This window comes from Felis catus, chromosome B1, assembly GCF_018350175.1.
Source record: "Felis catus isolate Fca126 chromosome B1, F.catus_Fca126_mat1.0, whole genome shotgun sequence".
Lineage (NCBI taxonomy): Eukaryota > Metazoa > Chordata > Mammalia > Carnivora > Felidae > Felis > Felis catus.
Genome location: NC_058371.1, coordinates 140,241,687 through 140,253,908, shown reverse-complemented (window position 1 = coordinate 140,253,908; position 12,222 = coordinate 140,241,687). Strand labels below are relative to the sequence as shown.

The window sequence follows — 12,222 nt, the reverse complement described above, 5'->3', positions numbered from 1 at the left end:
AAAGTTATTTAACTTTTGAAAGAATTTAATTTTTCAATTTAGAATAAAAGTTTTCTCCCTTAATTTTAAGGAACTGCAAATATATTCTACAACAAGAATGACATTTCTTTAAAATGTATAGAAAGTATATAGAAATAAGAAGGGCATAGAAATATTGTATGACTATGAAAGAGAAGATTCATTGTCATCCAGTGAATCTATATCCATTAGTATTAATACTAATTTCTACAGGAACTGTTTTCCAGAAATTATAGAGGAAGTATAGTGTTAACTGAAGAGAGATCTGGAAGAAAATATTGGGATACCCATTGCAATGTTTTAAATAATATTCTAGTATTGAAAACATTAAATCAGAATTTCAATAGTGTATGGAACTAAGTTATGCTTTAAAGAAGAGGTAAAATTGTTATATAGGTGATAGTGATTTATATGCTACATTTAAAATATTTTGCAATAATTTCTTTGATAGTAATTTATCATGTATGACCTCATTACAATAGTTAAGAATGATTCGTAAAATTCATGGTTAACATCCAAATATAAGGAATACTTTAAAAATGTCACTAAAAATTCCAGGTCACACTCCTTCAGAAAAATAAAGATTCTCTAGATGGAAGTTAATTAAAATGAACCACCAAAGAGCTCCAATGCCCTGAGAGAGAATAGCTAAGCTGTCATTGTTGTAAATAGAACTTAAATTGTGAAAATATTGATAATAACAACGTGGCTGGTGATTTTCCTCAAGCGAAAGCAAAAAAAGAAATAAATCTTATCAAAAACATATAATATATAGTGAATTATGTATTTTTTAATTTTATTGTTTGTTTGAGTATAACAGACCTAAAGAGAAGATGCAGACAAGTCTAATAGTAATAATTCAATTAAGCTGTTTTTGATGTTTTTCAGCATATAAAAAAATAGCTGTATACAAAATGCCCGTTATATATACCCATATTATTTTTGTTAAAGTAAACTTATGAAAGTAGAAGGACATAGCATGTTTTATTTATGAATTAGTATATCGATTCATAACTTTTAAGCGTAAGACAGGTATTGCAGCATCCTCCATTTGTTCTTTTGCTCCAGGCCCACAAATAGCAGAGGCAGACACCTGCCTTTCTCTTGCTATTCAAGTTTACCGACTAGACCTCTACCGGCACTCTGAAAGGTTTCAGTCATTGCAGTAAACTCTATGGTTTGTCAACGGTGATTTAAGGATCTTTGGTTTAGGACTTAGTTAACAAAATGGCTAAGTTTTCTCCATTTCAACAGTTTGAATAATTGAAGTAATACTATAAAGATCCGAGGCAAAGTCCGTTCCGCATTTAAAAATCTGACACCATCAATGATCATTGAAGTAGATGAAGGCAAGTCAGTTTGCCGCTTCTGTCTTCAATTTCCACCTCTAAAATGAAGATAATTTCATCACTTCTTTATGTTGTTGTGAAGGCAAATAGTCTTCAGCCCAGTAAATAGCTATTATGTAGTAGCTGTTACTATTGTCATTGTTGTCATGGCAACAGAGCACATAGCTAGACAGCACACACACCGGACCTGCCAGAGCAGCATTCTAGGGAAAAAACTTGGAGACAGCAACAGCAGCAGGTGTGTGGGATTCTGGTTGTCCACACATTCTTGAGCAGACCCAGAGTCTAGCCAAGCCAGACTTCCAGCTTTGGAAACGAGACTCCCTCCGGTCATGGGGGCTCTTGAGCAGCACAATTAAAAGCAGCCATCCGTTGCCTGGCCTGAGGAGGGCGGAATGTGATAGCAGTATGGTGTGGAGGAACCTGGGCTCCAGCCTTTCTCTACCAGCAAGAGAGTGCACCTGTGGCGAGGGAGCGTGCCAGCCCCAACCTTGGTAGGGCCAGGGGATGGGGTTCCAGGTGTTCGGTAGAGCTGAATGACGAGGCAGGATTGCTGTAGGGTTTGCCACATCAACATTTCTATTTGTGAAAAACTCTATCCACTTTCTGGCTTGTTGAGGAATGGCCCTAAGGACTCAGCAGTAACCAGTTGCCTAGGAGATTCGTGGGCAGTCACCTCCTCTTCTGGGAGGCCAGACTGCCAGGCCCAGTCTTAGACGAGCAACCTTTTATCCTCAGATATTACTTAATGCATGCATCTATTTCACTTATAATAAACTGAGTTTATATTTTTATTGGCTACCACTTCCATAGTAGACTATCTCTAACCTTGTATAATAATTCTCACCAATATATGTAATATATAAGTGTGTGTGAGAGGAGCTTGCTCAATATAGGGATATATTTTTATTTTAGTCCTCAAGTGATCTTTAAAAGAAAAGCCCAGCTCGTAAGTGTATGTATGTTTAATGACAAGAAAAAAGAGGTCCCAAATAATTATAATAAAAAATACCAGTACAAAGAAAGGAAGAAAGTAACATGTCTAATTATGAATTTATGGCCTTATAAGAATTATCCTAAGATGTCAGATTTGGAGATAGAAAAAATTATCTGATTATGGCTTTTACTTTTTTATTCCCTCTTTATGTAAGAACTCTGTGCAACTAATTCATCATACATACAAATGCACACAAAATCACGTAAGAAACCATGTGCCAAAATTCCACCCCAAATCGCAGATACAAACCCTTGCCAAAAAGAATTTTTTTAATTTATTTATTTATTTTGAGAGAGAGAGAGAGAGACTAAGTGAAGGAGGAGCAGAGAGAAGGAGAGAGAGAATCCCAAGCAGGCACTGTCAGTGCAGAGCCTGATGAGGGGCTCAAACTCACGAACCATTAAGATCATGACCTGAGCTGAGATCAAGAGTCAGACGCTTAACTGACTGAGCCACCCAGGAGCCCCAGCAAGAGTTTATTTTTAAGATTTGGATAGACTGTTCACTATGACAATTCTAGGAGGCATCATCAAACCAGTAATGATATAAAAGAGAAATGAGAACGAATCCATGTAGAATAACTTAATGGAACTACCTTGCAAAGTGATGGCAAGTATGTGTTGTTCTTTTAGAGATATTAACAAATGTGGTTGAAAAGTGTATTTGCTCCAGTTCTAAGAGACTTCAGATCGGAAGTTTCCTGCTCATTTTTTTTCCCTTAAACATGAAATTATCAGCATGCTTTTTAAAAGAGAAAAGCTAGATTTTTATTGTAGGATACTCAGTTATCTTTCTGTGAAAAGTGCTAACTTCATTCTGGTGCTTCAGGGAATATGGGGTTAACATTGGGTGATTTGCTCCTTAATGAAACTTGGATACACGGTCTCAGGACCCATTTCAGGTCAGAGGAATTCTCATATCCCTGCTTCCACTGCCTGTTTTTCCTGAAGCAACACAGTCTACCCTTGACCAAGGCAGAACTGATAGGAGGTATCTGGGAGGATCTATTTTATACATTGAAGCATCATTTTCGCTCTCCTACTGTGCTTTTTTCTGTTGCAGAAGTTGTTTGGGGGAGGCTGCCAGTCTTGGGTAGGTGAACGTAAGCAGTATCTGCTGTTGGGCAGCACAGCAAGGCTAGAATTTACCAGGAACTCGGTAATTTGTCCTGATTCAACGTGTCCCCTCCCAGCTTCTACACAGTATTTCCTCACTGACTGCTCTGTGTTTCATCCTAAGCTCGCTAAAGAATGTTGACTTTTTTCTACTGTTCTTTCCATTTAGCGTGTCTGATCCTGGCTTGTCCTTATTCCTGTTTCTCCTCATGAGCTACGTTTTGCCCTCTAAGTCCTTCCTCGCTTCAAGTCCTGGCCTTGCTTGTTTGCACTGGCTATGTAATACCTCAGGTCTGGGTCTTATTATTTCACATAGTTGATCAGGGAAAAAAAATGTTTATAAATTATGAAATGCTTACAAGAGTTAAGCAAATATATAAGTAGGGATGAAATGAAGCCCAAGGATTCCCTCCCCACCCCAATTCTCCTTTTGCTGTTAGAAAGAGAATAAGCTTAAGATCCAGAAAGCAATCCTACACAGCCCCTAAATACAATGTTTGGCAGAAAATAAATCTTAGCAATTTTAATTTTTATAATTATAGTTTAATAAGAGTAGAGTATATTTATCTTAAAGTGTGGGCAGTTATACAATTACTTCTTCATGACAATTAACCATCAAGTTAAGGTATATTTTGACATTGAACAAGAAATTGTTTTAAAAGATAAGTGTGTGAGAAAGGATAAGTCAAAATAGCAAAGGACACAGCTACTTATTTGTATCTATAGATTGGTGGAGAGTTATAGGTCGAGAGAAAGGTTTTGGAAAGAACCAACTACTGAAAGCACTTAATGAAGTTTGAGTTATTCTGGAAGGTGAAACTCATATTGAATTTCTAAGGAAATCAAGAATATAGCATTATAAATAGTGCTATATTTTCTATTTGAACTAGTGAATAAGAAAAGTGGTTGAAGAAAATATGAAGATTTAGGACTATGTAATGAAACTGACTGACTCACTTGAGGATGGATTAAGTTCCTAATAAAACTCAGTTTAAACAATACTTCTGGATGCTTTACATCACCCATATAAGGCACCCATATAAGGCACCACTGTATGGTAGCCAGTACATTACAGTTTATAAAGTGTATTTATTCTTAATTTCTCAGATTAATTTTGATAGTGACTGTGAAGTGGATAATTTTGTGTCCATTTTCTTTTTTAGTTGATTAAACCAAGGCCAAGAAAGGTAAATTAGCTGTCAGATAGGCTTATAATAAAAGTTAAGGCTCAAACCCATGATCTCCAACTTTGTGACTTGTGATTTTTATGTTATTCTTTCTTTTTGCCTCACTGCAAGTAACTTATAAAGTGCTGTTATAAATAGTTAAAATTGGAAAGGTCCCTGCAGATCTAAGTTGTCTAAACTTTCATCCAAAATAGGGTAGCTCAGTAACTCTGCCAGTGATCCTGTCCCTGCTTGAGAATTATTTTCATCTCATCATTGAGGATCTCTAATCATCAGAATGTTCTTTCATATATGAAACCAAAACTTGACTTAGAGCGTATACTGGTAGTGAAATAATAGATAATGTGATCTCAGCGTGATGCTTCAGTAATCTTAAGATTAAACTTAAGACTCACCTATTTCTACTCTAGAGCAAATAGTGCTACGGTGACATTTCACATTGATAGTGGGATAGAGTGGGGACAGAATATACTCTTTAGAGATAGAGAGACCCAAATTCAAATCTTGGCTTCATTATGTTAGTTCTTTGGATTTGTTTGCTTATCTAAAATGAGAATGATATCACCTATTTTCAGGGTTATTTTGAACAACGATTACTAGTTTAAATGCATACTTGGCATTTTGTGAAATACAACTATTATTATTCATAGCTAAGGCCTTTTATTTGTCTCATACAAGAAAATATGAGAGAATATGAATTTTCTAGATAGTACGTTTCATTTTTGAAACCAATCTTTTGGTGAACTCCCTCATAGTCTCTTAGAATTCCAACAATTCTTTTTTGTTTCTTAGGAAGCTCAGAAAAATACTTAAGAACAAAGTTAATGAAAAAAATGAATGCATAGATATACAGAAAGCTATGGATTTACTTGTCATATGAAAAGACTTTCATTCAGTATATGCATGAAATACGTTTCCCCATCCTAAATATTGTCATGCTGGCATCTAGGGAAGGGAACATTTGAGATTTGGTAGGGTTGCCTTTTTCTACAGACTATTCATCTCTTTATTGGTTGTTTTCCTTCTCTATTATAAGGCCTCTGTACATGTCTATAAACAAATTAAATGACCTGTAAGTCATTTAACCTGTAAGTTAGTAAATATTGTGCCACAAATGATTCTAAGTTGAGAATCTTGATAATTAAATCTTGCGGGTAAGAGGGCATTTAAGCATCATGACCACATCTTAATACTATGTATTCGGGTTTATTTTGTTCTCTTAAGTCTCTTTTTTTTTTCCCAGAACAATAATTCTAGCTGAATTTCTTTATGATGTCTAATTATAATTCTGTGTAGAAAAGGCAAGTCTATGGTGAGCTCAACATAAAAAACATTCATTTTAAGCAAAGAAATGAACTCTAATTGCCACAATGTGTCCCCAGTTTATTAGTATCATTGACAACAGGACTGACCAAAATTATACAATTTATACATTTGTGTGCCCTCATTAAAATCATGGAAAACATTAATTTGTATAAATGTGAATATCTCCAAATTTAAAACTATGCTAAATATCCCAATGTGGTCAAATATGTGCAATTGGGGCTATGACATATACTTTTATGACTCTGGAGATCTAATTTATTAACACTGTTACAAGGTTTTTAATGGAGTGAAAATGAAGTCAGATTAAACTTCTTCCTGATGATATTAAAGCTCTAATCACAACACATAGACTAATAAATGTTACTTTTTAAGTAATGAATGTCCCATCAAATCTCTTTTAATGTGAATGAAATGGTAATTGGGAATGTTGTGGACACTGAAGAAAAGCGTAGTATCCCAGCACTACATAGAACACAAATTTTGAGCATCTAATTTCTGCAAGACACTGAATTCATCACTGAAGGTTGTATGGAGAGAAATGAGACAAAATCTCTAAATTCCAGGGGCTCACAAACTACTAAGTTGCTACCAATTGTGAGATGTATCATCATTTTATAAAAAAACAAAGAAGTAGAAAAATAGAACAAAACAAAACCCCACCAAGCAGTTATAAGATGTCATTGCATTAACTATAAAATGCATGCCTATTTCAAAAATGTCTAAATGTGAAAAACCATTTATTCTAGAATCTGTGAAATATTGTAGTTTGGAACTATAATGCAAGCTCTGCTCTACTAACAACTTTAATAAGGGTGCCACATGCTCTGAGAACACAGAGAGAAGCATTCATTTTGACCAGAAGATCAAAGGAGGCTTTATAAAGAGGAAACAATTGTGTGAAGCCTTGAAAATAGACTAGAGTTTAGACTTACACAGAAATGTTGGATAAGAGAGATTTATCAAAAGAGAGGACAGATGCATGAGAGTTTAGAGGACCACAAGAATCATGTGACTGAACAGCCACCTGAGAAATAATGAGTATCAAGTGAAGCAGGTGACAAATTGGAAATTTTGACAGGGCCATTAAGATACCAGAGAGGTGCTGAGCCATATGAAAAATTTCAAAAGATTTGCCGGAAAACCAATGGTCTGACTCTTAAACATCTCACTCAGCACATCACATTGTAAAAGGCTTAAGAAAATGAAAAAGGGAAGATTATAGAGGAGAATTTCTTTGGAGACACCTGCCCTGGGGAAACTTTCTCTCTGTCATGTTATTTTCGCATCAAATTTAGCAAGGGGACTTTAATGGGGCAACTCACAGGGCTTAAATTGTGTGCCTTTTTGAGGATATGGACTTTTCCAATAGTTTATACAGCAAAGTAGTCACATCTGGGATGGAGCTATCCTCCTCCAGCCAGGCAGATGTTTGTGAATTTGAAGGGCCAGGTATGGAGGTTGAGATATAGGATTGTTACTTTGAAGGATCCTTCCCAGATAATGGCATTACAAAACAAGTGGACCCTGCTTGTAAGAGGCTGTGGGGAGCACTGGAAGCTGAAAGAAATATGGTGTGGCCCGCTGAAGGAGAAGCCCTGCGTATACACAGGATTTTGCACTCAAAGAAAGAGGCAGTTTTAAACATTGGCCAGGATTAGAGTACATGAGACATCTTATTTTATTCATTACATATTTATTTTTAAAATATATATTATTGGGGGCGCCTGGGTGGCGCAGTCGGTTGAGCGTTCGACTTCAGCCAGGTCACGATCTCGCGGTCCGTGAGTTCGAGCCCCGCGTCAGGCTCTGGGCTGATGGCTCGGAGCCTGGAGCCTGCTTCCGATTCTGTGTCTCCCTCTCTCTGCCCCTCCCCCGTTCATGCTCTGTCTCTCTCTGTCCCAAAAATAAATAAACGTTGAAAAAAAAATTTAAAAAAAATATATATTATTGTAGTTAACATACAATGTTATATTAGTTTCAGCTCCACAACATAATGATTAGACAATTCCATATACTATACATGGCTCACCATGATAGATGTAGTTACCATCTGTTGCCATACAATGTTATTACACTATTATTGACTGAATTCCCTAGAATTCCATAGACTCTGGATCTGGAATTCTCTCTTGTCCAGCAAGAGAACAGAATGCAGGATTAAAATGCGAGAGAGGCTAATGTTCCAGAGGAGACAAGACCCCTGAATAAGGGTCCTTGCTCCATTTGTATTAGGATCAGAAGGCTTACAAGCATGATGGCTGTGCACAAAGAGACAATGAAACCGTGAACATTAACTCATGGGCATGGGGGTTTTGAAGATATGCGGTGTTAGGGGTTTTGGTCAATACAAATCAAAACTCTGGTGCTGGGAGGAAGGTTGTTTACAGTAGACATAAGGTGCCACCTCTATTTACCTAAACTGGCCTGGGGACAAGAAAGACAGAGCATGCTACCTCAGGGTCAACAAGGCACCTTACTTTTGCCAATTAGCTCAGCTCTGGGCAACTTCACCCTGCTGTGGTCTAAAGTCCTGTTTTCCTTTTTACCTATTTTCGCCCTTCCTTCCTGTGAAAGCAGCTTTCTGCTATTGTACTAAGTTGGGGGGCATTTCTTCCCTAAATACCTAATCTTGTTTACCTCATCTTGGATGTTTTCATCCTGAGATTTCCTATTCCTATTCCTTTGCCCTATATTGGGGTCCTTTTCCCCATTTACCTGATCTTATTTACATCCTATGGCTTTCTAATTCTTCATGACTTGTTAACCAATTGGTGCAACCTCAAGGAATTCCTAAGCTTCTTCCCCACACCTATAGTGTACTTTTCATATCTGTGACTTATTTATTTTATGTTTAGAAGTTTGTACCTCTTAATCCTTTTCCCCTATTTTGCCCATTCCCCTACTTTCTTCCCCTTTAGCAACCAACAGTTTATTCTCTGTATTTTTTAGTCTGTTTCTGTTTTGTTTGTTCATTTGTCATTTTTAGACTCTGCATCTAAGTAAAATTATATGGTACTTGTCTTTCTCTGTTTTATTTCACTTAGTGTAACATGTTCTAGGTCCATCCATGTTGTCACAATTGGCAAGATCTCAGTCTTTTTTTATGGCTAATACTCCATTGTGATATATCTATATTTATATATCTCTATCTCTACCTCTGTATATTTCTATTTATCTACATCCATATCTATCTACATACCACTTCTTCTTTATTATCCATATATCGCATCTTTTTTATCCACTCATCTATCCGTGGACACTTAGGTTGCTTCCATGCCTATTGTAAATAATGCTGCAGTAAACATAGGGGTGTGTATATCTTTTCAAATCAGCTTTTTCATTTTCTTTGGATAAATATCCAGAAGTGAAATTCATGGGTCATATGGTATTTCTATTTTTAATTTTTTAAGAAATACCGTACTGTTTTCCACAGTGGCTGCATCAATTTATATTCCCATCAACACTGCACAAGGCTTCCTTTTTCCTCACTAACATTTGTTATTTATTGGTTTTTTGATACTAGTCATTCTGACAGGTGTCAGGTTCTGACAGGTGTCAAAACCATCTCATTCTGGTTTTGATTTTCATTTTCCTGATTATTAGTGATGTTGAGCATTTTTTCATATGTCCATTGGCCACCTGTATGTCTTGTTTGGAAAAGTGTCTGTTCAGGTCCTCTGCTCATTTTTCAATCAGATTACTTATTATTATTATTATTTTTAGTATTGGGTTGTATAAGTTCTTTATATGTTTTGGGTATTGACCCCTTATCGGATATAACATTTGTAAATATCTTCTCCTATTCAATTGATACTTTTTCATTTGGTTGAAGGTTTCCTTTGCTATGCCAAAGATTAAAGAACAAAACTGGACCACTTTCTTACCCCCTACACAAAAATAAACTCAAAATGGATTAAAGACCTAAATGTGAGACCTGAAACCATGAAAGTCCTAAAAGAAAACAGATAGTAATCCCCTGGACATCGCCCTTGGCAATATATTTATGGATATGTCTCCTCAGGCAAGGAAAACAAAAGCAAAAATAAATGATTGGGACTATAGCAAAATAAAAGGCTTTTTCTCAGTGAAGGAAACCATCAACAGAGCCATCTTATTTCAGTATTGGTCAGATGAGAACTTTCCCTCTTACCTGTCTTTTCCTACTCCATCCCCTACCTTGGCAAGGTCAAAACAGCAGCTGACTAGTGAAGGAGGAAGTGAATGAAACAAAAGGGGAATCTTCTCTTTTTCCTCCTGCAAGCAGTTTATCCCAGGACCCAGTTTAGGGGAAGGAAATAATTTTTTCTATATGAAATGTATTGTCAAATTGGTTTCCATACAACACCCAGGGCTCATCCCAAAAAATGCCTTCTTCAATACCCATCACCCACCCTCCTCTCCCTCCCACCCCCCATCAACCGTCAGTTTGTTCTCAGTTTTTAAGAGTCTCTTATGCTTTGGCTCTCTCCCACTTTAACCTCTTTTTTGGGAAAGAAATAATTTAACATTACATTAACTTTAGAGCTTTGAATGACATATTGAACTGGCACATGTATTCACTGATCATGCTTATAACTTAAAGGGAGTATAAGAAAGAAAAAAAACCCAAGAGAAAAAAAATGGTCATCAGATTGTCTAAGTCTGCATTTGGGGTAGGGGAAGGAATATTTACACTGAACAGTTTTAAAGGGATGGTGAAAGATAAAAAGCAAGTTACTTTTATAATTACCACCCATTAATTCTGCTGTTTAACTTACAGGTTACACAAGGCAAAAAGAGGAGTTTAGACCAGAGGGCGTAGAGCCTACCTATGAGACTCTGTAAACTGGTGGAGAGACATTACGGGTTTTGAGCAGGGACCACCGGAATCACTTCTGTGTGTTACAGAGTTTCACTTCTTTGCATTAAAGTGTTTTTTTCCCTTACATTGTACACTTTCAGAGAGCTGTGTGAGTTTAATTTGTCACACTTAACTTTCAGTACTGCATATGTGTATTACATTCTTTTGACAAGGGTGATATTAAACCTAAGTAAAGTATCTGTACTATCATCATCATTCAGAACAGATAAAAAAGATCAAGGAGTGTAGGAAAGTTTGCAACAACTGAACATATAGAACAGATAAAAAAAGGTCCATATAAGCAAAATGGATGGTGTAATGGTTAACTGAGCACAATTGCTCTGCATAACAGAGCCCACACTTCTCAGTCATACAACAATAAGCTTTCACTTAGTTAATGTGGTTGTGGGTTGGCAGAGATTGGCTCACTCAGGCTGAGCTCAGCTGGGGTAACTCAGCTCTGCTTCATGAGTTGCTCATCTTCCTCACGGGCCCAGCAGACTATTCCAGATGTATTATCCCATAGTCAGGCAGAGGTGAAAGAGAACAGGTAGAAGCACCAAAAAGCTTGGTAAGCCTGCTAACACTGCAAAAGTCACAGTAAATCATGTAGACACATCTAAGTTAAAGGTTGAGGAAATAGCACATATTTTTAGTGTGAGTAACTGCAACATCATGTGATGTGATGGTTAATTTTATATGTCAACTAGACTGGATCACAGGGTGTCCAGACATTTAGTCAAACAATATTCTTGGTGTGTCTGATGGTGGTTTCTGGATGAGGTTAATATTTTCATTGGATCTCCACACATGGCAAAGTGCTTATATATAGGCAAGGGTGAAGATTTAGGGCCATTAATGCAACCTACCCGGCTGGTTACCTAAATCAGTACCATTAAAAAAAAAAGGAAAGAAAGATAAAGAAAGTATGTTCAAAATGTAACAGAGAGAGAGACACACACACACATGCACAGTTAATTACCATGCAACCGAAGCCACAGTTATTGTAACACCAACAATAGCATTATTACATTTGGCACTATCAGGTCAGGTGAGTTGAAATCTTCTTAGTGAAAAGCTAAGTGAAGATTGAGAGGAAAACTATACGTTCTTCTTCAACAGCAGCAGAATTAAGGCAAGATCGGGCAGATGGGAACCAAGGCGGTAGGTATTTCTGTGTTTTTCCCCTGTATTCACTGTACTGCTAGATATTAGAGGCTCCTCTGGAGCTCTGTGTATTGATTAGGTAGCCTTTAAACGTTTGGGTATGAAGGCATCTGGGTTATAGGCAGGGGAGGCAGATTCCAGGGCTTTACCTGAGGCTTTCAATGGAGAAAATCTCTCCAAGGGTCTTATGCTTCAAGGCTTAGAAAACCAACTGGAGTTTGAC

At 36.9% G+C, this 12,222-nt stretch overlaps 1 long non-coding RNA gene across 1 annotated transcript; it reads left to right on the top strand.

The window, feature by feature from the left end:
• Positions 1-1,474: 1,474 nt before the first annotated feature.
• On the top strand, positions 1,475-10,924 carry LOC123385027. The gene is made up of 2 exons (XR_006596989.1): positions 1,475-1,861; positions 10,752-10,924. It is a non-coding gene; the product is annotated as an uncharacterized LOC123385027 (long non-coding RNA).
• The last annotated feature ends 1,298 nt before the right edge of the window (positions 10,925-12,222 follow it).